This window comes from Halichoerus grypus, chromosome 7 (assembly GCF_964656455.1).
Source record: "Halichoerus grypus chromosome 7, mHalGry1.hap1.1, whole genome shotgun sequence".
In the NCBI taxonomy this organism is placed as follows: Eukaryota; Metazoa; Chordata; class Mammalia; order Carnivora; family Phocidae; genus Halichoerus; species Halichoerus grypus.
The window spans coordinates 104,881,960-104,908,437 of NC_135718.1; the positions used below are offsets into that span (position 1 = coordinate 104,881,960).

The window sequence follows — 26,478 nt, forward strand, 5'->3', positions numbered from 1 at the left end:
TGGTGGGAGGGGAAGCAATTTCCTCTCCTGTTCTTCTCTTCCACAAAGACAAATTGACCCTTGGCTTGGACAGGTACAACCAACTATAAGCTGGTGCAAGGGAGAGCGTGAAGGGGTTTAAGCTGTGTTTGGTTTCCCTCTCCCCCTCACATCTCTCTTAGTCCCCTTTTGCTGTGTCAAAGGGCCAGAATTTTCACACTCAAAGGGATCTTTTGGACCATCTGGCCCAATTCCTTGCTTTTGCACTTGAGGAAACTGAGGCCCAACGAGTTAAAAGACTTCTCAATGCCATGTAGTTAGCAAAAGGCATGCATCAGGACACCTGGCCTCCGGGACTGGAATCTGTTTCCTTGTCCACCATGCTGCATTGCTTCCAGCAGGAGAAGTCTTGGTTATGTCTCTCCAGTGGGGGATTTCATCCCTGTGGCATTAAGATGGCCATCCTGTCACTTCCCCTCCCCCCCAAGGAAGAGAGCCTCTGACAGCCCCTGAGAGCAGATGTGTGGACCCCACTGAGCATAAGACTGGCATTCCCTTCACCTTTTACCCAACTGCCTATCTCAGCAGCGGGTAGAGCTATCTGTTCCCAGCTTGGCAGGATTGTAGCTCTTATTGATGAAAGAGATATCAAGCCAAGCCTGAAAAATGACTTAGCATTTTGAATGTTGGAGAGACACAGACTAATGGGTTCTCTCCATTTATATATATATAAATATATTATGTGACTTAGGGGCAAGTCTATAGAGAATTGCTCTGACTAGACCCAGCCTGGTCTCCCTTGTCATCTCTGAGCTTTCTGGGAACACGAAGCCTGACATAGTTGGGAGTGCACATGTGTCTTGGGTATTAGTGTCTCAAGCGTACCCTGTCACGCTGTACGTTTGTCTGCCCCGGTCCCCACTTGGAGGCAGCCAAAGCAGCAGCCGAAGGAACAGTTCCCAGCTGAGGCAACAATGTAATGGGACCCAACATTGTGTGCCTTGCATCTGCCTTCTGTCAACTCATTTTGGGGTCCTATGACCACTGTGGACTCTCAAATCATGTATTCAGATTTCATTCATCCTGCGAACACTGAGTGCCCCCTGTGTGCCAGGCCCTTTCAGGGCTCTGGGATTCAGCAGGGAACAAGGCAGTTTGCTCTACCGTCTGGTGGGGGAAGAAGACAGCACCCAGCAGGGGTGTTATGTAGTGTCAGGGGTGCAACTGTTATGGAGTAAACACACCTAGAAACAGGACCTGGTGACTGGTCGGGAGCATGGGCTACTGTAGTTCAGGTGCACAGAAAATCCTCCCTAAGGAGGACATATTTGAGCAGAGACCTGAATGAAGAGAGGAGCTGCTATGCTTAGGTCTGGGAGGACGCATTCTAGGCCTAGGCAAAGGCTTTCATGAGGCCGTGATTGATGTGTTTGAGAAATGGACAGAAGGCTCATATGGCTGGAGCCTGAAAAGTTTGGGGGAGAGAAAAAACAGACAGAAGGACCCATAGGGTCTAGTGGACAAGGGAAAGGAGTTTGGATTTTATTCTTAGCATGAAGCTTTGGAGAGCTTTAAGGGAGCAGAGAGTGACAGGAGCTGATTTGTATTTTTAAGAAAATGATCCCATAAGCCAATGTTCACAGCAGCATTATTCATAATAGCCAAAAGGTGGAAACATCCCAAATGTCCATCAAGAGATGAATGGAGAAACAAAGTGCGTCATAATATTACTCAGTGTTACAAGGAAGGAAATTGTAACACCTGCTACAACATGGGTGAACCTTGAAGAGCTGAGGGAAATAAGCCAGTTACAAAAGGACAAATAGTATATGATCTGACTTATATGAGGTACCTGGAGAGGGGTACCTATGTTCCCAGACAGCTCAGATTCAGACAGATGGGAGAAAGAAAGGTGGTTACCAGGGGCTACAGGGAGGGGGGGATGGGGAGGAAGTGTTCAATGGGCACAGTTTTAGCAGAGATGATGAAAAGTTCTGGAGATGGATGGTGGTGATGGTTGCACAACAGTGTGAATGTGCTTAATGTCAGTGAATCATGCACTTAAAAATGGTTAAAATGGGAGTGCCTGGGTGGCTCAGTCAGATAATCATCTGCCTTCAGCTCAGGCCATGATCTCAAGGTCCTGGATCGAGCCCCACGTCGGGCTCCCTGCTCAGTGGGGAGTCCACCTCTCTCTCTCTCCCTCTGCCCCTCCCCCTGTTTGTGCTCTCTCTCTCTGTCAAATTAATAAAATCTTTAAAAAATGGTTAAAATAGTAAATTTGATATTATGCATGTTTTACTACTATTAAACACAAACATGGGGCACCTGGGTGGCTCGGTTGAGCGTCAGACTCTTGATTTCAGCTCAGGTCATGATCTCAGGGTTGTGAGATTGAGCCCTGTGTCAGGCTCTGCGCTGGGGGTGGAGCCTGCGTAAGATTTTCTCTCTCCCTCTCTCTCTATCCCTCTCTTAAAAAAAAAAAAGAAAAGAAAAACACAAACAAAAATAAATAGAAAACAGAGACCACCTTGGATTCCGTGTGGACGAGGATGGTGGGAGAGCACATGGAAGCAGAAACAAACAACAGTTAAGAGACACCTGTCATAGCCCAAGTGGTTTGGACCAGGTAGGAGGAATGAGAAAGAAAGGGAAGGATGGAAATAATTTCAAACCTAGAGAAAAGTGGCAAGAATAAGCAAAAGCTCCCTGTCTCCCTTTACCCAGGGGATTGGTGAAATATTTCAGAAATAAAGTAGAGTCTGACTTCATGATGGTCCAGGCATGAGGGCTGAGGGATGGAGAAACTTGGAGTCCCTTCCCCAGAACCACAGGAAGCTGGCTACAGAAGGGCAGCCATCAAGTCACAGACCATTGAGTACCAGCTAGCAAAGCTGGTGAGGTGAGGTGAGCTCTTCTGGGACACACAGTGAATTCATGATAGGGCTAGAATGTGAGCTCAACATGTTTGCAGTTTTTGATCAAAGGTAAAACCTTATCAAAGACAATGCATATTAGCCATTTTTCACCTTTATGGAAAGGTCAGGCGATTAGTGAGGGAGAGGTGGGCCGGGTTGGTTTCTCAGAGATGGATCGTGTCTCCCTGTTCTCAGGCTCTTAATATCCTCATGGGGAAAGGAAGACAGGCTTAGTCATGTTAAATACTGAAGACACCAGAAAGTTGCTCAGTTTTTCCAACTTCTAAATGAGTCTAGCAATCTGTCTTTGAGGCTGTAATGGGAGTAAGAAGAAATTGTATTTCAGTTAAGAGGGTTTTAGCAGATAGAACTCTACCTGAAATGCCTCCCCACACCCCCAAATGGCTCCCCTACCTCTTGCCACAGTGATTGAAATCCCAGTGATGGAATCATTCTTTAGGGTTGCAAGCAGAAAATGCTGAAAAGCAGCTTTACATTTACATTTATTCATTCATTCAGTCTGTCATCCATAATGTGCTGAACTATGCTAAGCACAGGGTGATAGAACTAAGACATTATCTCTTCCCCACAATGGGCATCTGGTATTTTAGAAAGAACATATGCTTCGCAGTCAGACAGAGCACTTTGAGTACCGGCTCCCTCATGTTTAATGATGTTGGACAAGTAACCTACACTCTCTGAGCCGTGGTTTCTTCATCGGCGAAGTGGGACCTGTGGCAGTTTTAAAGCATGGCTGCAAATTCTTTTATTCTCCTCTCATTGAGAGGTGGGATCTCTGTCGCCTCCCCTCAAATGGGCTGATTATGATTGCTTCAATGGATAGAATATGGTGAGAGTGATGCCACGGGATTCCTGAGGCTAGGTCATGAAAGCCATGGAGCTTCTCCTTGTTTTCTGGAACACTGAGCCACCACGTAAGCCACCATCCTGGAGAGGGCATAGGGAGGCACACCAGCCTGCTAGTCATCCCAGAGCCTGGGCCAGACATGCCAGTGGAGCTATCTTGGCACTGGATGCTCCAGCATGGATTCTTCTAGCCTCCGGCTGTTTGACTCTAACCAGGGACCAGCTGTGCTCACTATGCTTTGTGCAAATTCCTGGCCCAGTGATAGAATCATTCTTTAGGGTTGCAAGAATCCATGGCATTAATGAAATGGATGATATTTTATAGCGCTAGGTTTTGGGGTGGTTTGTTGCATAGGTAACTAGAGCATGGCCAATATTACATCCTTTAGGATTACTGTGCATTTTATTTTATTTTATTTTTAAAAGATTTTATTCATTTATTTGACAGAGAGAGAGAGCATAAGCAGGGGGAGCCGCAGGCAGAGGGAGAGGGAGAAGCAGGCTCCCCGTTGGTCAAGGAGTCTGATGCGGAACTCGATCCCAGAACCCTGGGATCATGACCCGAGCTGAAGGCAGATGCCCAACTGACTGAGCCACCCAGATGCCCCAGATTACTGTGCATTTTAAATAGAAAATGAAAAAGTATATAAAGCATCTGGTTTATACTCTTGTCTTAGTGTGTTTGGGCTGTTATAACAAAATACCACTTATAAAGACTAGGAATTTATTTCTCACAGGTCTGGGGGCTGGGAATCCAAGATCAGGATGCCAGCATGGTCAGGTGAGGGCTCTCTTCTAGGTAGCAGACTTCTCATTGTGTCCTCACATGGTAGAAAGGGCCAGGGAGCTCCGCTGGGGTCTCTTTTATAAGGGTACTAATTCCATTTAGGAAGGCTCCAAGCTCATGGCCTAATTACCTCCCAAAGGCCCCACCTCCAAATACCTTTAGGGGTTAGAATTCAGCACAGAAATCTTGAGGGGACACAAACGTTTAGACCATAGCATTAGAAACCCAAAAAATAGGAGTTTCCCTTTTCAGACAAAAGATCTTCCCTGTCTATCTATAGAAGCAGGCATGCCAACTAATAACTAAATACAATGTGCAAACATTATAATCGATGTGAAAATAAAGTGCAAAAAAATCAATCAAGGAGCAATTTAATTTTGCGAGGATTGGGGATCAGGGATTCCTCTGAGACCATCAGGGGAAATTTCAGGAGACATTTACATCAGGCCTTGAAAGACTGGCAGACAACGTGGGAGGGGCTGTCTTCTAGGGAGAGAGGCAGTAACCCGCGCTTGGTAAACCCTCCGGTCGTTTCCTTACTCCCACCTCGGCCCCTGGTCAGGCTCTTCTAAACAGAGCAGCCGGTGAGTCCTTGATGATGTAAGAGTAAAAACCAAAGTCTTAATGGTAGTCCGTGAGTAGAGTGACCATATAATTGTTGGTTTACAAACTTTGGAGTTCCCTGGGTGAAATTTGAAACTGGCTCCTGGACGCCGTGGGCAGGAAGGGAGTGAAGAAAGAGGAAGGTGACTCTGGATTGGTAGGTGGCAGCTTTAATAAACAAGGGAACTTACATATGAGGCTTGTCTTGGGTGGCCGCAAGAGAAGATCTTCACATCTGCCACAGCATCTTGAAAGTTTATATAGACAACGTAATGGGGTTCACTCAAGTATACCTTCCAGATGGGTTCTTTTTTTTTAAGATTTTATTTATTTATTCGAGAGAGAGCAAGAGTGAGAGTGAGTGAGAGAGCACAAACTGGGGGAAGGGCAGAGGGAGAAGCAGACACCCCACTCACCAGAAAGCCCAACTTGGGACTCGATCCCAGGACCCTGGGATCATGACCTGAGCCGAAGGCAGACACTTAACTGACTGAGCCACCCGGGTGTCCCTTCCAGATGGTTTCAATAACATTTGACTCTCTCAAAGGTGTGTCCTTGAGGTGATTCCTAGTATGGGACCCGTGGGCAGAATGTACCCTCCAAGGACAGGGCAGGGGGGAGGAGTCTCTAATTGCCAGGATCCAGATCACCGGTCAACCAGGAGTCACATCATCTTTATGACCTTCTTCAACAATAATTTATCATCCAAACTGGGGCATTTAGAGAATGAGTGGTGACAATATTAATAATTCTGCCAGGACAACAGATGTAATTCAAGATCGTTCTAGGCAATCTAAATGTACAGTCATCACCCATATAGCTTTCTAAATCCTAACCCTACCCACCACCTCGAAGGCCCCCGGCCACATTGCCTATGTCTCTGTCCTCCTTGCTTACCCCAGGCCAGCCATGTCAGCTGTCCTGATGATTCTTAATTACACAGGGCAAGTATTTGCCTCAGTCTCTTCACACCTCTGGCCCCTGCCTAAGATGCTCTTTCCCTGGATGGTCACGCGTCTCATTCCCTCACTTCCTTCAAGTCTTCACTCAAACGTCATTTCTTTGTAAGACTTTTCCTGCCTACCTGATTGAAAATGGACTCTCTCAATCATGTCCAGAACAACACCTGACACTTAGTAGGTCCACAATAAACATCTGGTGAAAGAATTCCTAAGTGAAAGTGGTTGGCTGGTCTCCGAAATGAAATATAGTCTGACAATGAATAGTTCGGGCAGCTTGGTCTAAGAGCACTGGAGAGTGTTTTGCATGAGAGATTTTTTTAAGTTAGTAGCTTTTGAAAATAGCCAAGAGCTATGTCTAAAACAAAATGTATGGCCCACGCTCAGCACCATTCTGTTATAAACTTTACCTCCACATCTCTTAGTATCATAAGTTATTATAGCTAGAAGAAATCAGCTCTAAAATTCTATGATTCTAAGTGAAAAGCTCTATTATATCTTAAAAAATTGAAATGATATTTTTTCTGGATAGTAAAGAAAACTGGAGGTCACATAATAAGGGGAAACTGAGGATTTGGGCAATTTATGAGTCAATTTCTTGGGTTGGCAGATGATTGGGATTTCTCCCAATTGCTTTGGGGGGTATTTCAAATCTGCCTCTAGCTGCTGGAGTCATAGTTCTTCCATTTCTTTAGCTTTCCACTAAAGTCTGCAGATTCTGGTAGATAAATTGTTAGCAGTCCTTCCCATTTTTGAGGCATTAACTTTAAATCCTGTTAAGGTTCCTCATATATTAAAAATAAAACTTCTATTAACTTTTCCCCTGTCAGTGTGATTAGAGTTAAATTAATTTTTAACACTTGGGTAAAGCAGCAGAAGAGAAATGTGCCCCCAGAGCTGCCACACATAGCCTGTGGGGCTGTCGGAGAGGCCTGGACCAGCTAACTCCCACAGAGGCTGGCCCGCAACCCCATTTGGATGTGTTGGAGGGGCTGCACTTCTATAGGCTGTGCTCCCAGCAGTATAATAGATGATGGTGGGACCCCAGGCTATGGTGGATGGATCATGTGAAGGTGAATTGCTAAGCAAGACATTGGCTTTCTAGACTACCACTGGTGTGAGACTACTGGGAAGGCCCACCAAATGGGCCTAGTTTTTCACAGAATTGGTCATATGGCATCATCACTCCTGGAGATGTCTTGTGACTCAGCCTCAGTCCTCAGGGAAATAGCTTATTTTTGAGGCTGAACATATGGTATGTGAGACCATGGGCTTTACAACCAGATATATTGGCGAAGCTCTGTTTTTGTTGCTTAACAGCTATAAGTCCTTAAGCAGAAAAATAGAGAAGGAAAGAAAAAGAGCAACTATTTATTGAAAACTTATTTTGTCTTGGACACTGGGCAAAAGAGTGTGTGTGTGTGTATAAAATTTATATAAATGATTCTCCTCATTCAGTTCTCCCTTGTACAATTAAGTGCTATTTTCCCACTTTACAGATGAGGAAACCAAGGTCCAGGGATCACAACTGATTTAATAAAAGCCATGTGAACCAAAAGACAACCGACAGAATGGGAGAAGATATTTGCAAATGACATATCAGATAAAGGGCTAGTATCCAAAATCTATAAAGAACTTATCAAACTCAACACCCAAAGAACAAATAATCCAATCAAGAAATGGGCAGAAGACATGAACAGGCATTTTTCCAAAGAAGACATCCAAATGGCCGACAGACACATGAAAAAGTGGTCAACATCGCTTGGCATCAGGGAAATCCAAATCAAAACCTCAATGAGATACCACCTCACACCAGTCAGAATGGCTAAAATTAACAAGTCAGGAAATGACAGATGTTGGCGGGGATGTGGAGAAAGGGGAACCCTCCTACACTGTTGGTGGGAATGCAAGCTGGTGCAACCACTCTGGAAAACAGTATGGAGGTTCCTCAAAAAGTTGAAAATAGAGCTACCATACGATCCAGCAATTGCACTACTGGGTATTTACCCCAAAGATACAAAAGTAGGGATCCGAAGGGGTACGTGCACCCCGATGTTTATAGCAGCAATGTCCACAATAGCCAAATTGTGGAAAGAGCCAAGATGTCCATCAACAGATGAGTGGATAAAGAAGATGTGGTATATATATACAATGGAATATTATGCAGCCATCAAAAGGAATGAGATCTTGCCATTTGCAACGACGTGGACGGTACTGGAGGGTGTTATGCTGAGCAAATTAAGTCAATCAGAGAAAGACATGTATCATATGACCTCTCTGATATGAGGAATTCTTAATCTCAGGAAACAAACTGAAGGTTGCCGGAGTGGGGGGTGGGGTGGGAGAGATGGGGTGGCTGGGTGATAGACATTGGGGAAGGTATGTGCTATGGTGAGTGCTGTGAATTGTGCAAGACTGTTGAATCACAGATCTGTACCTCTGAAACAAATAATGCAATATATGTTAAGAAAAAAAAAAGAAGAAGATAGCAGGAGGGGAAGAATGAAGGGGGGGAAATTGGAGGGGGAGACGAACCATGAGAGATGATGGACTCTGAAAAACAAACTGTGGATTCTAGAGGGGAGGGGGGTGGGAGGATGGGTTAGCCTGGTGATGGGTATTAAAGAGGGCACGTTCTGCATGGAGCACTGGGTGTTATGCACAAACAATGAATCATGGAACACTACATCAAAAACTAATGATGTAATGTATGGTGATTAACATAACAATAAAAAAGTAAAAAAATAAATAAATAAAAGCCATGTGACTTGTGCATGATAGAGTTTGTATCTGAGCTTTGGTCCATCTGAATCCAGTTAGTACTTTTAACCACGAAACTTTAGTATAAACTATTGAAAATTCCATCCTTGGTTTTCCACCTGCAAAATGGGGAACTAGTACGCATTTCATAAGCTTGTGTTATGAAGATTACAGGAGATGATGTGTGTGCAGTGCTGAGCACAGAGCCTGGCACAGAGTTCGACAAATGTTAGCTGCAGGAACAGCAGCAGCAGTACTAGTAATAATGAAATTCCCCCTTTCTTGCAATGCCAAAAAGATTTTTATGCTCAAATTAATTTCTTGACTATTGTAGGCATCATTATGCTATGTATTTTGGAGAGAAAATGATAACACCATATATTCATTCATCAATCCATTCATTCATTTGTTCAATATATACTTAGTTAAAGAGTATGGGAATTAAGGAAGACAAGAAATGCGCCTCGTCTTCAAGGAGCTTACAATCTGGTTGTAACCTAACACATAGGATAAAATAATGAAGGGGGCATCTGGGTGGCTCAGTCGGTTAAGAGTCTGACTCTTGATTTCAGTTCAGGTAATGATCTCAGGATCATGAGATCTGAGATCAAGCCCCGTGTCGTGTCGGGTTCTGTGCTCAGCAGGGAGTCTGCTTCTTTCTTTCTCTCCCTCTCCCTCTGTCTCTCCCCCTGCTCGCACTCTCTCTCTCTGTCTAAAATAAATAAATAAAATCTTAAAAAAAAAAGATAAAACAATGAAGGCAACAAATGAGCTAAGCCAAATAAGCAAGGTTTGAAGAAGGCAGTCACCATGGGCCAGAGGTGTGGAGGTGAACTTGAGCTGGGCTCTAAAAACAAGAAACATTTGGCTTTTGGGAGAGAAGATGGTCAGGGCACCTAGTCCCAAAGTCAAGAAAGTTCTTTGGACACCAGCAGGCAGTCAGTCCCTCACACATGGAACTTCCATTTTGTAACCCATACTATGAGATAGACAAACTTGGACATGAGTCAGGGAGGGTTTTTATGGAGGTCTGACTTGACATAGAAGCAAAAGAAGTAGCTAATTCCTTATGAATATTCTCCTGAATTTGAAGATTATATTGTAGCACTCTACCATCACACACAGACCACAACCACCATCACGATCATCACGATCATCATCATCACCACCCCCACCATCCCCCCACTACCATCCTCACCTCCACTACCACCATCATCACCTTCCTCCACCACCTTCCATCAACACCATTATCAGCACCTCCAGCACCCCTATTACCGTAACCAGCACCATCATCCCCTCCATCATCACCACTAATACCTCCACCATGAGTACTATCACCTACAACATCATTACCTCCAATGTCACTACCATCACCATGACCACCCCCATCCCCACCAAGCAAAACTCCTAACCTTGAGCCAAGGTGATTCTGAAAATGTGTGGGCCTCACTTTAAGGCCTACACCAGCCTAACCTGAGTGAGAGATATATTTTCTTCTGTTCTCTACTATGAGGCCAACTGGGAGCTGGTCTTGATCCCAAGTAGACCTACTGGGAACACCTTCCCCTCCTTGTGATAATTTGTTCAAGCTGCTGTTGCAAAGAAAATGCACTTAAAAGTTACTTGCCTTACTCTGAGCCAAAGTTCCCACCTCCTTCAAGTGTGCTGGCGAGCTGAAGAGAGATCAAATTATTCACAGTTCCAGGAGGTGGGGTGGTGGCGGTGGCCATGGGGAAGGGAGCCCAAGAAAACCTGGCAGACAGGGGCTGTTTCTCTCCCACTCGAAGCAGCCCACTCCCTTCAGGCAATAGACAGCTCTGACTTCAAACCCTAGCCAGGGACACTGCTGCATGAGTAATGCCCAGAAAGATTCTATATATGGTTTCTTTCATCTCCTATTGAAATGAAAGAACAAGAGAGGCAGAGAGTAGAAATGAATTGTATTCCTACTGCAGAGAGTTCATTTGATAAATAATGTATATAGAGTTTGCACTAATACTGCTCTTTTCCGATTCAGCATGTGCAGGTGAGTTTTGACATATATTCTCTGTATTTCTAACAGACAGCGAATGACTGGTGTCTGGATTGGCATTATGAAAGACAGGGCGGACTGTTAACATTTGCTGTAGTGTCAGAAAGGTTAATCTGGCTTTTCCCTTGAGCTGGGGGCAGGGCGCCTTTGTCTTTCAGTGCAGATGTGGGAAATGAGGCAGGGGACAGACAGAGAACTTGTCATACCCTGGGATCCTAGGAATGGGTGGCAAGAAGATTCTATGCGCCACCAGTGTGGAAAGACCAAGGTACAGGCGGGCAGGGAAATGTGAGTCTTGAGAGCCTTGCTCTGCTGCCTTCTGCTAGCTTCTTTTCTACTAGATCACAGCAAGTCCAAGACACCCACTGGGCACTGGAAAGAGTGCAGAGAATTGTACCCAAGCTTTCCCGGTGGACTGCCTAGAGGCCAGGGGAGAGCCCTTCACTCCTACCAAGAAGGAAGAAACACCAGGATATGGGGAAACTTTCCTGATTCTTCCAGCTCATGAATGTCAAGGAGGCAAATGCTGGATTCAAGGTGAGAAATTAGTAATTTGATTACACATTACCTTCCATTTTGCCCCTAAACAAGGGAGAACTCATGTGCTTTTACAATGTGCTTTGGCTTACAAAGTATCCTCACATGTTATGTCTCATTTGATCCTCACAACAATGGGCAGGAGTTGTTATTCCCATTTTCTGGAAGAGGGACCTGAGGTTAGGAAAGGTTTAGTAACTTGCCCGCAGTGACAAAGTGGATAAGAGGAAGAATTTACTCAGATATGCTCCAAGTTAGGGCTTCTGACTCTAAGTTTAGTGTGTTTACTAAAGGTTGCCTCTTTAGAGATACTTCTGCAGAGACTTTGTTGTTCTTGTGTGTGGGGGGATGGTATGCACATATGGGAGATATACACTCACATGCACACCCACTCATGCACACACACACATGTGCACGTGTGTACACATGGACGCATGCTGACACGGGCGCATACGCATGCACGCGCACATGTGTGTGCACACACGTGCGCACACACATGTGACAGGCACACATGCACACATGTAGGTGGGCACACACATGTGCACACATGCACACACATGCAGGCAGGTACACACACATGCATATATATTTGGGCAGCTGAAGCCATAGGAGCATTCCCAGTAGGGGAAGGTTTCTGCTACCGAGTTTGTTTTCCTTTACTTCAGTAAAAAAATCACTCAAAACCTCAAGAATCACTCCTCCTGGCCCCAGATGGGTGGGTGGAGCAGCCTGGGATCCCCAGGAAATGATTTCTACCCTGCAGGGGTCTGCAATTCTGGAGAATCATGATCCACAGCCTCTTTTAGCCACTGACCTCCAATTGGGGTTCATAGCAGTCGGTGGCCACAATTTGCTGGGACTGAGATTTGTGGCACTCAGTGTCCAGGAAGATGTAATTTACTTCACAGGAGGGACAACTTTTACTCCCAAGAAAATGTTTTCTTCCCCTGGCTCACCTTTAGATTTAAGGAATCACTCTGAGAGGTGAAAGTGTCTAAAATTTAAAATATTAGATTCACTTCCCCAAAGATTAGATAACATTAATGTCAGAGCTGAATTGTGTTTTTCTCAAAGGTTCTTTTCTTGATTCTCCACTCAAATAACCTACAAGGAACTTTCCATGAAATCACAGAAAACGAATTCTCTACATCTAATATTTTCCTCCCCAAACCCCTGTTTATTCCCATCTTTTACTCGGATTTCTTTCTGCAACATCTCCTGGGAAATCTTACTTCTTATTTTCAAGTGTTTACTGCTTCTGCTCATACTTTTTTTTTTTCTGTCAATTTTTAGTTTTCTTCTCAATGAGACCTTTTCCTTTCACCCCCATGAATTTGTAATGGTTTCTTTCAGATAGTCCCTTATTTCTGTCAATTCTTTTGCTTTCTCTTTCCTCGGGTCCTGAGCCTTTCCTTGTCTTTGCCCTTGGGATGGCCCTGCATCCTGTGCAGGGAGGTGTCCTAGGCAGAGTAAGGGCTTTGGGATTGGGGTGGACATAAACTTGACTCTAGACTCTACCACTTGCAGCATGACCTTGGCAAACCACTTCTTGTGCTCTCAGAGACTTGGTTTCTAGATTTGGAATATATGGTAGTCATATCTATAACGTAGAGCTGTCTTGAGAGTTAAATGAGATCTCAGGACCTGATGCATAGCAGGTGCCCACAGAATGTCCAGCTGCCCTTTTTGCTTTTTCTTTTGATCAGAAAATGTGTCCAGTTCTAGTCCTTTCCTGAGTCATTAAGTTAACCCAGTTGAAGTTGCATGGGTAAATCAGGCCACATAAAGGTAGACATATCCTTAATTTGGTGTATGTGGAGGATCCCAAACAAGACAGGTCTGATTTGATGCCAACTCAAGTAAAAACACAGAAGGAACTTAAGCAAGGTAGGAAATGATGAGTCTGAAATGTACCAGCAGCTCAGTCCCCTCACACTGTGCGTGTGTACTGAAAACATTTTGATAAATGGGGAAGAAGAAAAATTAAAATGTGCTCCTTCATTCAAATGAGCTGTGATGGCCCACAAGATAAAGATGTACTCGTCCAGGGAAGTCAGCTTCTACACACACACCATCATTATGCACAATTTAATAAAATACATAGGCATTCTCCCAAGTTCTTATTTGGCAACGGCCGACACACCAAGAGCTGATCTTGCTAATTTTGCATATTTGGATTTTGCAGTAAAATAAGCAGCCTCAATATTTGGGTTCACTGGGAACCATTTCTGGAATTGTAATGATGATTAAGTAGGGAAGCGTCCTTGTTGCCTTAAGACTTAGTTAATTCATGCTGACAGGGTAAGTTTGATGCTTTGCCAATAAGTCCACCCCTATCCACAATACCAATACCCACCCAACCCCCTTGGAAATTTTAACAACAGCAGCAAGACAAAGACAACTGGTCAGAGAACATGAGCAGTGGTTGAGAGGGCTATAGGGGAGGAGCAAAAATTTACAACCTGGAGTGGTAGGGGGTTTTTTTGGCTAATAATCAGCTTTGCCAACAAGACTGTTTTTATTCTTTTGACATAGTGATAGACCATGTTTAGAAATTGTTTCTCTAAAATGTAGAATTGTGTTATAGTACTTCTATTAGAAGAGGAAACAGCCAATAGAACTTCCTAGAAGTCAGGGACCAGAGCAAAAGGGCAATTTTCTCTGAGTCACATTGGAGAAGCTCTGCCTTAAAAGATTGTGTATCTGTTTTCATCTCTAGGGAGCCTAGAGTCCAAAGCAAGAGTCCTAGAGGCGCAGGTAACCTTTAGGTAGGGATCCATTAGATTCACGGACATCACTTACTTGAAGATTTCAACAGGAGCTCCTAATTCCTCACGTTTTCCAGAGATTTCAGCCCTTTCCTGGTTTTATTTCATAAACTCCATTAAATAAGCTCTTGCCAGCACCCTCAATCTTTCTCTTTTTACAATCTTTTCAAATGTATACACTTGTCAAAATCCAAAGCGTGGGCAAAGCCAGTTCATCTAGCAGCTCCATGCATCATCAAGGAATTAAGTTATTTCTGTTTTCTTACACTGACATTCTCATCACATTGGCTGTTGTTCTCAGGCTAGACTCCTCTTGGTCTCAAAGTAGTTGCCATAGCTCCAGTGATCACATTCTTACTCAGGAATGTCCAAAGTTTGGAAGTGGAGTAAGAGGAGCTTTCCCTTCCTTATATCCATTTTTAAAAGTGATTGGCCATAATTGTGCATGTACCCATTCCTAGACAATTCCTTGCAAGGGAGAACAGAGTTACCATCATTGGTTTAGATAGATCAGGAGTTCCCTTTTCCCACCACGGGCTGGAGTGGGACCCAGCCTCCTCCTAAACTGATTGCCATCAGACACTTGAGCTGAATTCAAATTCTACTACAGAACAGAAATAAGAGAAGGCTGTTGGGTAGACACCCATAGAATATATGCTTTCTGGCAGAGCTGGTAACATAATCAGGAGTATATAACGCAGAAGCCTGCCAAGGAGTGACGTTCTTCTCTTCTCTGATCTGACCTGTCTCAGGGTTCTTGAATCTGAAGCACTGGTGCTGTCAAAAAGATGGTGTAATTATTACAATAGGCTTATTAATTCCAAATAATTGGTCCCTTGATCCTCACATGACTAATCACTTCCCTCACAAAGTCTAAACCACAAATCCCTTCTCCCCAACACTTGATGGAAAGCTTTGAACTCAAAGAGGCATAATCAAAGAAAAGAATTATTTGATAATAGGACAAATCTCAAATGCACTGAACTCAGGGCTTCTGAATGAGGGGCAAATCCATTTTGTCCACCAGGTTAAATAGACATGGGTTAACCTTTGTCTTAGGATCCCCAGGGCATCAGAAATCCAATATCCAGAATCGTAGTATGGAGTAAGAAGTGAAGTTCCTGAAGAAGAGTGATAAAGCCTGTGGATGACACAGCTAGAAGACACTACCAGCTCCAGGGGGGATGAGAAGTTGGCCAAAGGATTCAGAGTGGAGAACCAGGATTGGCAATGAGGTCAGGAGCTGCTGGGAAAGCCATACACTCGGGTGTAATCGTACCTGGAACACAGGCAGGCAAGGACCTGGCTGATTTCTGGGTTGTACACTGGACCATCCCTTAGCAATAGGCTGAGCAAGTAAACATCACAAACTGAAAAGATGTATGTGAACAACAGTTCATGTAAACTGAGGTCATGTTCTAGAGTAGAAAAGCAGCCCTTTCGGGACCTTGCCCTCTCATACTGCCTTAACAATAGCTAGAAAATGCTCATTATAATAGAAAACATTTGTTTTTCATTGTCTTTTACCCTATCAGTCGACTTGATTTTTTTTTCCTGTTCTAATACCATGGAAAGGGCACTAAAAATGAACACCATTTTTCAGATGCAAGCCTTCAGAAATCCAGCCACCGGGTTGCTACTGGAGAGTGGGCTTTGCCACTTGGGGGCTTTGTCTTTTCTGGAAGGCAGAGGGCAGAGGACTGTTAGCCTTGATAGACGCCCAGCCCGCCCTGCTTCTACCAACACGGGCGCTGAGTCTGGGGGGCTGGAACGCAAGTACACAGATGAGGTTATCAGTTCCTGAGCTCTTCCAGACTGGTCGGACAAACTGATGTACTTCAAGCTGCTAGGTGGCAGCCAGGCATCCTGGGGGAAGGAACAAGAGACCCGCTGGCTCTGGATGGAGGTCCTATGACATGTGGTTATTCAAAGTTCGGCTGGCCATGATTGCAGGCTCAGCTCTGCTGCTTACTCATTGTAACACCTCAGGAAATCCCTTCCCTTCTTTTAGCCTTAGCTTCCTGACTTAGAAACTGGGAATAATAATACTACTGACGTTCCTGGATGGGAGGGTTAAAATAGGTAATCCAGGCAAACTTGTTAGCTCATATTCTAAGTGTTCAATAAGTGCCAACAATTATTTTGTGTCAGTCAGTGGCATAAAATGAGACTTAATGACAAATGCTTATGTAGATTTCAAAGCATATTGATCGTAAAGCAGCTAAGTGTCCTTATGTGCCTTTTTTTAAGGATCTCTTTCAAAAGTAAGAAGGTGCTTGCTTTTCCCCCTTGGAGACAGTGCAACCTGCTTCCCACTCTCTGCATTCCTGCAAGTTCAGCTCTGTCCACGTTCTTAGGGTCAAGCCTCCAATGCCTGGCACATAGTAGGGGACCTAGAACATATGTTGAAGGAAAGTAGAAAGAAAAGAAAGAGGAAGGGATGGAGGGAGTGAAGAAGGATCCAAGAGGTCTACCTTATGCTCACTCTGGTGCAGGCTTGCCCATGGCCCAGGTAGATCTCCGAAACCAGCATTGCCCCCCTGAACCAGATGTCCAGTGTGGCAATCTGCCTACACCCACCTGCCTCTGGTCCCTTAGGCACCCCCAATAAGGGGACCTTCTGGTTGACATAACCATTGGTGGGGTTCCAAAGTGTTTTGGAGTGGCTTAAAACAGCTCTTACTTGGTCCCCAACTTTTCATACCCCAGCCCCGTTTTACTGACCTGGACCCCAGCTCTGTGACCTTCACCTCAATTCTGCGACTGGTCTCTTGAACTTGCTGTGCAGAAGGGGGCTTTCTACAGTCGCACTAACAAGAGAGTTTTCCTTATTTGAGCCCCTACTAGCCACAGGTAGGCATCACACTGGACATTAGTATGTCCTTTAATGCCCCAAACAATCCTGGGAATTAAATTTTGTGAACTTTGTTTTATAGTTGGGGAAACTGAGCCTCAGAGGGGTAAAATGTCTGTCTCGGGGCCACATAGCTAGGAATCAAATGCCAGTCTCTGGCTTCAAAACTCATGCTTTAGTCATTCTTCAGCCTTGGCTTTTTTAGTGGACATCCACTTGCCTCTCAGAGCTCTCTGAGGCCTCAGGCAAGACTCCCTCCTGCCCCACCCTTCCAATTTTAGATCTGTGGAACCCCGTTTCCCCAGTTACTCACTTGGCTGCTGTATCAGCTAGACACCGTGTAGTTCCCAGGAGATCTGTACCCTGCAGTCCCCATTGCTTCAGGTTTGGACCACACCCTCCCAGGGACTGAAGTCCTGCCCTGAATTTCTGCCCGGTCACTGGGTCCTGCCATCACAGCTGTATTTTCCTGGGCCGGCCAGGGTGTCCACCAACTCCCCATGTGGGGCTCCTCATCATTGATCTGCTTATGTCAGGAAACTCTATTTCTTCCCCCAGACCTCTGATGCCCACTGCCTTTTCGAACGACCACCTGGCATTATCTAGAAACAGTGGGGAACTCATTCAACCTGGCAGGTTGTATGTCTAGCTCCTGAGGCTGTGTCTGGATGTTACCACACCCAGCAGACAAATAGCCTGCTTAGGAATCTGGGCTCCTCTTCCATACTGGGTTCCACAGACATAAGTGGGCTGCAGAGCCCCGTATTCAGGATAGGATGCAGTCCCAGAACTCCCTGGTGCCTCCTCTCTGGGGTCTAATTGAGCAGAGGCAGAGGTGGGAGAAATAGTCCCTAACCTCTGAATCCTCAGAAGAGGGAAGCTGGGATCCCAGGGCCTGGCAGATGATTAATAGGTATGGCATATTAGATTCGACCCATCAGGGCAACATTAAATGTGATTTATGACTTGGTTTTAATTGAGATTTTACTGAATTATTATTCAATGCAGAGAGCAGACCTGGACCCATATTCCTAAGTGTCCCAGGAGTCCTGCACTCAGAGCTGAGGGAATACGTCCTGCCCGAGCATGATATATACTCTCTCCCAGCATGGGGCCAGAGGAAGCCTCTTGCTCTGCCTGTCCCCAGCCCTCCTGCTCTGGGCCAGAGAGGGTCAACCTTGCAAGAACAGCAAACACAGAGCAGTTTGCTTTCTGCCCCCTGGTTTTCCTTAACCCTTTCAAACTCAAGTTCAAACCACAGGCTGACCTGGTTTGCAAGATGCAACAATGAATCTAAGGTGTAAGTGACTTAATGGAGTATTTCCATCCTAAAAGAGAACAGAAGAATTTAAGCAATGCTCAACTCAGAGGAATGACCTTTCTGACTTGGGATTTTAGACCCCTGGGGAGATATTTGAGGGGCTTGCCCATGGACAGACATCCAGAGACAGCTGAGAGTTTTGGAGAGGGATATGAAAGACAAGGTGAGACTTGAGGCTCCTTGATGAACAGGGCTGGCGTTCACTGCCACCCTACTATTAGTACAGTCATATTGAGTGGGACAGTGTCTGAGGGGACGGTGGCGGCCAGGGCAGGGAGGACAAGGAGGTAGGTGGGAATTTTCCCCCCACCCCACAGGGTTGCTCTCTGACCTACAAGTGGGAAAATTGGGCTTAAATGACATTTATTGAATTTTCGTTAATATATAAAGCACTGCATTTCCCATAATGTGAATGCCAGTGAAAAATGGATTCGTGCCTGCTTCATAGAGAGAAGCTTGCCTTTAAAGTACTAATGCAAATGTGTCCTTTGGGAGAGAGGGAACGGCAAATTAGATGGAAGTTTGCAATATGATATGGCAGCAGAGAAAGCTCAGGCTCAGCCCTGCGCCCGAGGACATGCAGAGCTGGAAGAGGCCTGAACTTGGGCTACTCGCCTTCCTTGCTGAAGACCTTCCGAGGGTGTAAGAGCTTGTCACTGCTGGCCTAGTAAAGGAGGCCGCACACTGTGGAGGGAAGGGCATGGGTACAGAGGTATAGATATGGGTTTGGATCCCTCCTGGTAATCTCTGGGCAAATTCCTTACCCTCTCTGAGGCTTGGCTTCCTCAATCATATAGGGATGGGGACAGTACTTACCCATGGAGTTCGTGTGAGGTTTAATTGAGATACTACATTTAAGCATGTGGTGTATATAACAGTTTGTTGCCTTTACCTTTAGACCTTCCTTTAACAAAATATGTTCATTTATTCCACATTTGTCGAGCTTCTATCATGTACAACATGGCTCCTGACCCCAAGGAGCATAGGATATTGAGGTAAATGCAGAGGAAATCATGAAAACACAGAGGAGGGGGAATTCATCCCATCTGAGGAAGAAGGAGGAAATCTGAGAAAGTTACCCACGTTATTATATGGTTTTACTTATTTGTGGAACATAAGGAATAGCATGGAGGACATTAGGAGAAGGAGGGGAAAAATGAAGCGGGGGAAATCAGAGGGGGAGATGAACCATGAGAGACTATGGACTCTAAGAAACAGACTCAGGGTTTTAGAGGGGAGGGGGGTGGGGGGAATGGGTTAGCCTGGTGATGGGTATTAAGGAAGGCATGTACTGAATGGAACACTGGGTGTTAATACGAAAACAATGAAGCATGGATCACTACATCAAAAACTAATGATGTACTGTATGGTGACTAACATAACATAATAAAAAAATTATAATAAAAAAAAAGAAAGCTACCCACTTTTAGTGTTAAGTGTGAGTAGAAGGAACCAAAGGAAAGGCATCCAGGCAGAGGAGAGGGCAAGAGCCACGGCATGGTGATGAGAGTCTGCACGGTGTGTTTAGAGCCTCAGTTTGGCCGGAGCAGGAGGTGGGGTCGGGGGATGGGAGCAGGTGAGGCCACTCAGGTCGTCAGCAGTCAGACTAAGGAGGGTTCGTGCTGAGCAGGGTGAGCTTTTTCTGTGTGTTTTGGGTAGTAAAAGGGAATCATGGTAGGGTTCTCGCCAGGAAGATGGCAGTGGTTCTCAGAGTGTGTGGAGGCTGGTCTAGGGAGGCTAGGGCAGAATGGCTGGTTGGGAGGCTCCTGCTGTGCTAGTCCCGGCAACAGAGGAAGGTCGGGCAGGGAAGAAGGTCAGACGTCGAGTGTCAGAGTGGGGATGGGGATGGAGATGTGGGCAGAGGCTTGAGACAGTTTTAGGAAGTGAAGTGGGCAGAGAACAAGTCTGAGGGAGGAGTCAAAATGGTCTTATGTTTGGAGATTGCCACCAACTGACATCAAATCCAGGAAGAGAAGCATTTGATGAGGAAGTGACAGAGCTCCGGCTTGGGCTTGTCAAGTCTGATGGACCTACAGGGCTGCTGGCTGGGACGACCGGCGAGGGTAGGGCCAAATACAGAGCAGGACTAGAAATGAGCCCTGGCTCCCTGCTAGATGTTCTGGGGCTTCAACCACAAACAACCATGGCCTTGACCCTTGAATAGTTCATGGTCCTCCCAGGAGGCAGATAAAGGCCTTGTTGCCAGGAGAACACAACTCAAAGAGTGACTGATGATGTATGTCAGTCAGAGAAGGTTCAGAGAGCAGGAGAGTTTTGAGCTGGACCCTAATGGATGCCTAGAAACTCACCAAGCAGGGGCTGAGGTTGGTGCATGGGGTTGTGCTTCCCAACAGCTGGGAAAGACATGCAAAGCCACAGAGGAGCTGGATGGTCAGGCTTGGGGAGCATTGCGTGGCCTCTTGTGACTGGACTGGGGGCTGCCCTGACACCTGGGGAGCAGGAGATTTGAGGTTCTTAGAAAGCTGGCTAGGGAGCTCCAGCATAGCTCCTGAGGAAGTAGAGCCTAACAGTCTCAAAAATGGGAAGCCTGGATGTGGGACACTTTTCTCTGGTGTCAGTGTGGCTCATAGACTGGAGTGAAGAGAGACTGAGGCTGCACGCGTGGAAACCAGCTGAAGACGACTGCACTGGTCCAGGTGGGAGATGCAGAGGGCAGCCGCTCCATTAGGGCAAGTGAGCAGGACAGAGAGGGCAAATGCAAGAACCTCTCAGAGGGAAAACGTGCAGCAGCGGGCACTGGGTGGTGGGGGCACAGGGGAGAGGCAGGGATGCTCGGGAGGTCTCTCATCGGCACTGAGATGCGGGATGCTCACTATGAGAAGGAGTAAACTGAGGAGAGGTGGGGGTGCAGAGAGTGGGTTCAGGTCTGGATATGTCATCTTTGAGGGGCTGGAGGAAAAATCTAATGAGCAGCAGGTGTGTGGATCTGGAGCCAAGGAGAGAGGTTCAGATTCAAGAGCTACCAGTGTACATGGGATAGTTGAATGGGAATTCGACTGGGAGTGGATCAGATCATCCAAAGAGAATGTATAGAATGAAACTAAAAGGCAGATAAAACAGGGGAGCACCAGCATGCAAAGGGCTCGCCGGAGGAGGACAGTCTGTAGAAAGAGGAGAGCCATGGTGAGAAGGGCTCAAAAGAGAATCAGCCTAAAGAAATGTCCAGGAGGTTGGAGAGGAGACACCTGCGTGCCTCCTCCAGTCTCACTCTGACACAGGGTGTATCTTGTGCTTTGTAATTGTTTATTCACTTGCTCCCCCATCAGCCTCTCGGCTATAATAAAATGATATTTTAAGTAGCAAGCTAGCTCTGCAGCCAAAGGTGTGGCTCCTACACCTTGCCTGATCCTCCCCACTCAGCCCCACTGGGTAGCCATAGTGACGTTGGAGGCATGGACTGAGGCACTTTACCTTTGATTCTTACTTCCCTTTTATGTGTGAGTGGCTAACAGAGTGAGAGAGTACACTCTTTAATGTACAATCCAGCCGGAAAGATCAATGGCAGCTTAACATGCATTTCTGTCTAATATTCACTTTGGCAGGTCTTTGTAATAAAAATGCTGTTTTTAATGAAGTGCATTAAAATGAGAAGATTCATGGCTAGCCTGTGTGCTTTTATCACTACTGCCTCCTCTTGAGCTGTCAGAGCACAAGCCGCTCTGTGGGAGGGAAGCAGAGGAATGTCATTTTAGGAATCACATACATGCAAATTCCCCATTTCTGGAAAGATCCATTTTACTGATGTGTATGTTTCAGTTTAATTCACTATATTCCCATAATATGATATATTTCCAAAGATGTGCATTTGAGAGAAAGTTGAGCTATGAGCTAGGTGGTGGAGGGATAGAGAGAAGAGTCCTGCTATGGGCTGAATTGTGTCCCCCCAAATTTATATGTTGAAGTCCTAACCCTCAGAACTTCACAATGTGGTGACCATATTGGGAGATAAGATCTTTGAAGAGGTGATTATATTAAAATGAGGCTGTTGCAGTGGCCCTAATTCAGTCTGACTGGTGTCCTTTAAAGAAGAGGAGACTGGATGCACGGAGAGACCTCAGGAGGATGTGTGCATGCAGAAAAGACCACATGAAGAGGCAGCAATCGGACGGTTGTCTGCAAGCCCAGGAGAGAGGCCTCAGAGGAAACCATCCCTGCCAGTACCTTGATCTTGGACCTCCAGCCTCCAGAACTGTGAGAAAATAGATCTCTGCTGTTTAAGCCACCCAGTCTGTGGTATTTTGTTATGGCAGCTCTAGCAGACTGATATAAGACCCAAATCTTGAGATCAGAGCAATGGGCTCTGAGCTAATCCTTTGAGAGAAGAAAGTGATCCAAAGGGACAAGAGGATAGCCCATAGCCAGGTATACCCTGGAGGCCAGTGGGGTATCTGGAAACTTTTAGAAAACAGAGAGCGAGGGTGTTGGTAGCAGTGGCGACCTCTGTCTTTGGAAGCCTGAAATATCTCCCCTTGTAAGAAAGACTACACTTAGAACATGCTGCGTAATGGGATTATGCTCATAAAAGCTGGTAAAGAGTTTTCATAGACAAGTAGGTAAACAGGCACTCAATTACTATTTGTTGAATGTCACTAAATGAACTGAGAGACAGCATAGCAGAGTCGCTAGAAGCACAGGCACCGGGACACTGGCTCCACCACATACCAGCTACCTGACCCCTTTGTGCCTCAGTTTTTCCATCTGTGATATGGGAGTCACAGGAGTACCTACCTCATGGGCTGCTGTGAGAATAAATTAGTGTTATTTTTTAACATGCTTTGAGCAATGTCCGGCACATGAGAACGTGCTGTGTTCAAGTAGGTGAGTGGCTTGGGTTCGACGTGAAGAAGTCCAGTGCAACAGCTGCCCATGCAAAAGCAGGGCAGGATGCCCAAGCCAGTAAGCCCTTTATGGCCCAAGTCCCAAGTCCTGTGTGCTGCCTCAGTGTCCCCTCTGCTCCCCAGTGCTGCTCTCCTTCAGGTTCTCATTGACTCTTGTTTAGACTCTCCCCAGCATCTCCAATCTGATCTCCTTGCCCTCAGCATCTTCTCCCCTGATTTCTTCCACCATTCTGCCAAAGTAATATTCAAAAAGTCGTGGCTTATTTCTGCTGGTTACTCCACGACCTAAGGGCTTGGGGAAGGGGGGCGGGGTGCTGGTGAGTTGGCTAAGAAATTTCACGAAACAATATGCCAAGTGTTGGGGGTACAATAACTTTTCAGGAGTGGAGGGATAAAATCAAGCTCTTTGGCACAAAAAGGTCTTTAATAATCTGATCCTTAGTATACTTCTCTGGTTTTATTTCCTAACTCATAGTTTATGCCACACAAATGCCGAATGCATACAGTTCTGGGACTATGCAGTTCTGGGTCAATGTTACCATACCTTTGAGCATGCTCTGCCTTGTGTATTCTCTGTGCCCTGGCACACTCTTGTCCTTTTTATTCTTAATCTGATGGATTTGTGTTCACTTTCCAAAGTCCAAAAGGCCTCCTTGAGGCCTGTACAAATAGGATTCAGAGCTCCCAAATCATTCTGTTCTTACCCAGGATAAGAAAACAAAACTTGTTCCTATCCAGCTTACTTGCTATCAATAAATAAATATAAGAAGGAGAATCCAGAGAATAAGCAGGAATTTGAAATCATCGAAGGACTAAAACTGGCATTTCTTCCAGAGTATCTGGCTGCTCCTCAAAACTTCAGCAAGTGCTATAATAAAATGATATTTTAAGTAGCAAGCTAGCTCTGCAGCCAAAGGGGGCATTTGGGTCAACAGAGTAAAGAGCTCTGCGGTGACAAAAGAGCTGGCACAGAAAGACCACACACAGCCCAGATGGGAGAATCAAAGAAGTGTCATGTTGGTTTTAGCCCGTGGGCCTTAAAGTCATCAACACACCTGTGCAGGGTAGTCTGCTGTCTCGTTCATACTCCGTTCCATCTTTGCACATCTGGGACAACAGGCAAGAGAGCTTGGTGACCACATACCTGTCTCCCAGAGCCTAGAAGCAAGCTAGCGTGTGCCATGATCACGAGACAGGGAGATCTCAGGAAAACAACTGCCTCTCTGAGCATCAGTTTACACATCTATAAAATGGTCTGATTTATAAGATTACCCAGAGGACTGAGTAAGCAATGAATGGCAAAAGGGCTTTTCTAACTCAGAACACTGCAGATTCAGGTTTTGCTTGGGGGCAGAACTGCTCTGTAAGTGGTTTTAGTGCTCATCACTCCACTTTGCTGCCTTGACAGCTCCTTTGAGCACCCAAAGCACAGTCCCCTGTGTCTTCATGCTGCTCAGTGACTTCCCAAGGCCTGTCTCCAAATTGTGCCCTCTGGGCTTCTCCTCTTTGGAGGCATGGGAAACAATTCACATTCCATACTCCCACCCCAGATCCCCAAAGTCTACTTCAGGGCTTACTGGGAGGTAGATGAATTTATCTGCTGACTGATTTTTTTTTTTTTTTTTTTGCAAAAGCCTTAGCAAGTAATCACAGTTTTGTGCACGACCCCTCCGCTGTAAAGTACTAGAGACATATCATCTGACATATTACTCCAACACCAAATCGTGGCCCTTTTGGGAATTTGAACTCTGTGGAAACTCAGGATGGGGGTTGGGGGAGCAAACTCAGGACTGTTGGTCCCTAGAGCCCTGTAACAGCACAAGGGAAGCATCTGCTATGCAAGCCTATGGATAAACTACAATACCCTATAATGGGATTCCTCTAACTGCATTTTAAGGAGAGGATAATGGAAAGGTGGGATTGCATGAAAAAAAAAAAGTGCTGGAAGAATGGCTTTTAAATGTTTCTATATTTTGGTAACACATTAGCAAAATATAAGTGAAAAAATCCGTAAGGATAAATGAAATGATGATAACCATGGATCATTTTTAGTTCCTGGGAAGCACAGCACCATATAGATTTGAGGTGTTATTATTATGTGTATAATATATAGAGAGACATTGTATATTTATTCACAGCGAAGCTCACATATGTCATTCCTACTAATAACATTTTCTTTCCTAGTTCCGGTGTAAAAGGAGATACGCCATTTTCATATGTTCCACACATACTCAGAGGAACCTGCTTGGAATATTTTTGCTGATGAAATTTTCTGGGTTGTAACATTCATCTCTTTGAAGCATTTGCTTCCTATAAACCCACGTGGAGGTTTGTGCTTTTACCTCTCATTGCGATGCCATCTACACGTGGATTTTTGTGTCAACTGCTTATCTCAGGCATTAGCCAATTTCTTGTCTGTTTGTATTATTTATAAGGGGCTGGACACACATGGTGCTTTGCGAGTGGACCCGGCTCCCTGCCCTGTGGAGAGCACCACCTAATGAAAATAGACAAGCCCAGCACACTGGAAATCATACAAATACAAGATGAAATATGCTGCTGGCTTGGGAATCGGGAAAGGCCAGTCGGGACTTAGAGGATCTGGAGAAAGAAAGGGAAGAATTCGGAGGGAAAGGATGTTCTAAAATTGAGGCACTTGGAGTCCGTTCTTACACACACACACACACACACACGCTGAGTTGGAAGGAACCTGTTGAAGTCGTCAGTTCCCCTCATCTCCCAGTATGTTTTTCTCTTCCCTCTGGCCATGTCCCTCGGCCTTGATCATCCCCAACGGTGGGGACAGGCCATTTAAGTGCAGATCTTTGTAGAGCAAGCGTTTAATCTCCAGCTGGCTTCCTCTGCCACCCAGCATGCTTCTGGGTGGCTCATTGCCTATACTGTCACTGGCTAGGTGCTCAAAGAATGCAAATTCACTTGCGTTATTAGTGATCACAAGGTGCAATGGAGAAATTAAATGTGCTGCAAATAAAGGAGTATATAGTTCATCCTCACATTAAAAATAAACCATTTGGGGTTATGTGTAATTGCTCTCTTGGATTCTTCATTTCATTGGCAATTCTCTTTAGAGTGGATAATTGGAAACTCCCGGTTTAATTTATACACACAGACCTACACAGTTTTGGGTGAGAAAACTTGCACCAACTTTCAATATGTATGCATACATTGTCCACATGGAGTGAAATTCATATGAGAGGAAGAGAAGGAGAGAAA

General features: G+C 45.4%; 1 protein-coding gene and 1 long non-coding RNA gene across 2 annotated transcripts in view; one reads left to right on the forward strand and one right to left on the reverse strand.

Annotated features, from left to right (window-relative positions):
- The window catches only part of TNR (tenascin R), a 406,540-nt gene that overhangs the window by 115,572 nt on the left and 264,490 nt on the right, over nucleotides 1–26,478 (reverse strand). The gene's annotated exons all lie outside the window — the stretch shown is intronic.
- On the forward strand, nucleotides 10,816–25,920 carry LOC144382490 (uncharacterized). The gene is made up of 3 exons (XR_013449487.1): nucleotides 10,816–10,899; nucleotides 11,247–11,442; nucleotides 25,680–25,920. It is a non-coding gene; the product is annotated as an uncharacterized LOC144382490 (long non-coding RNA).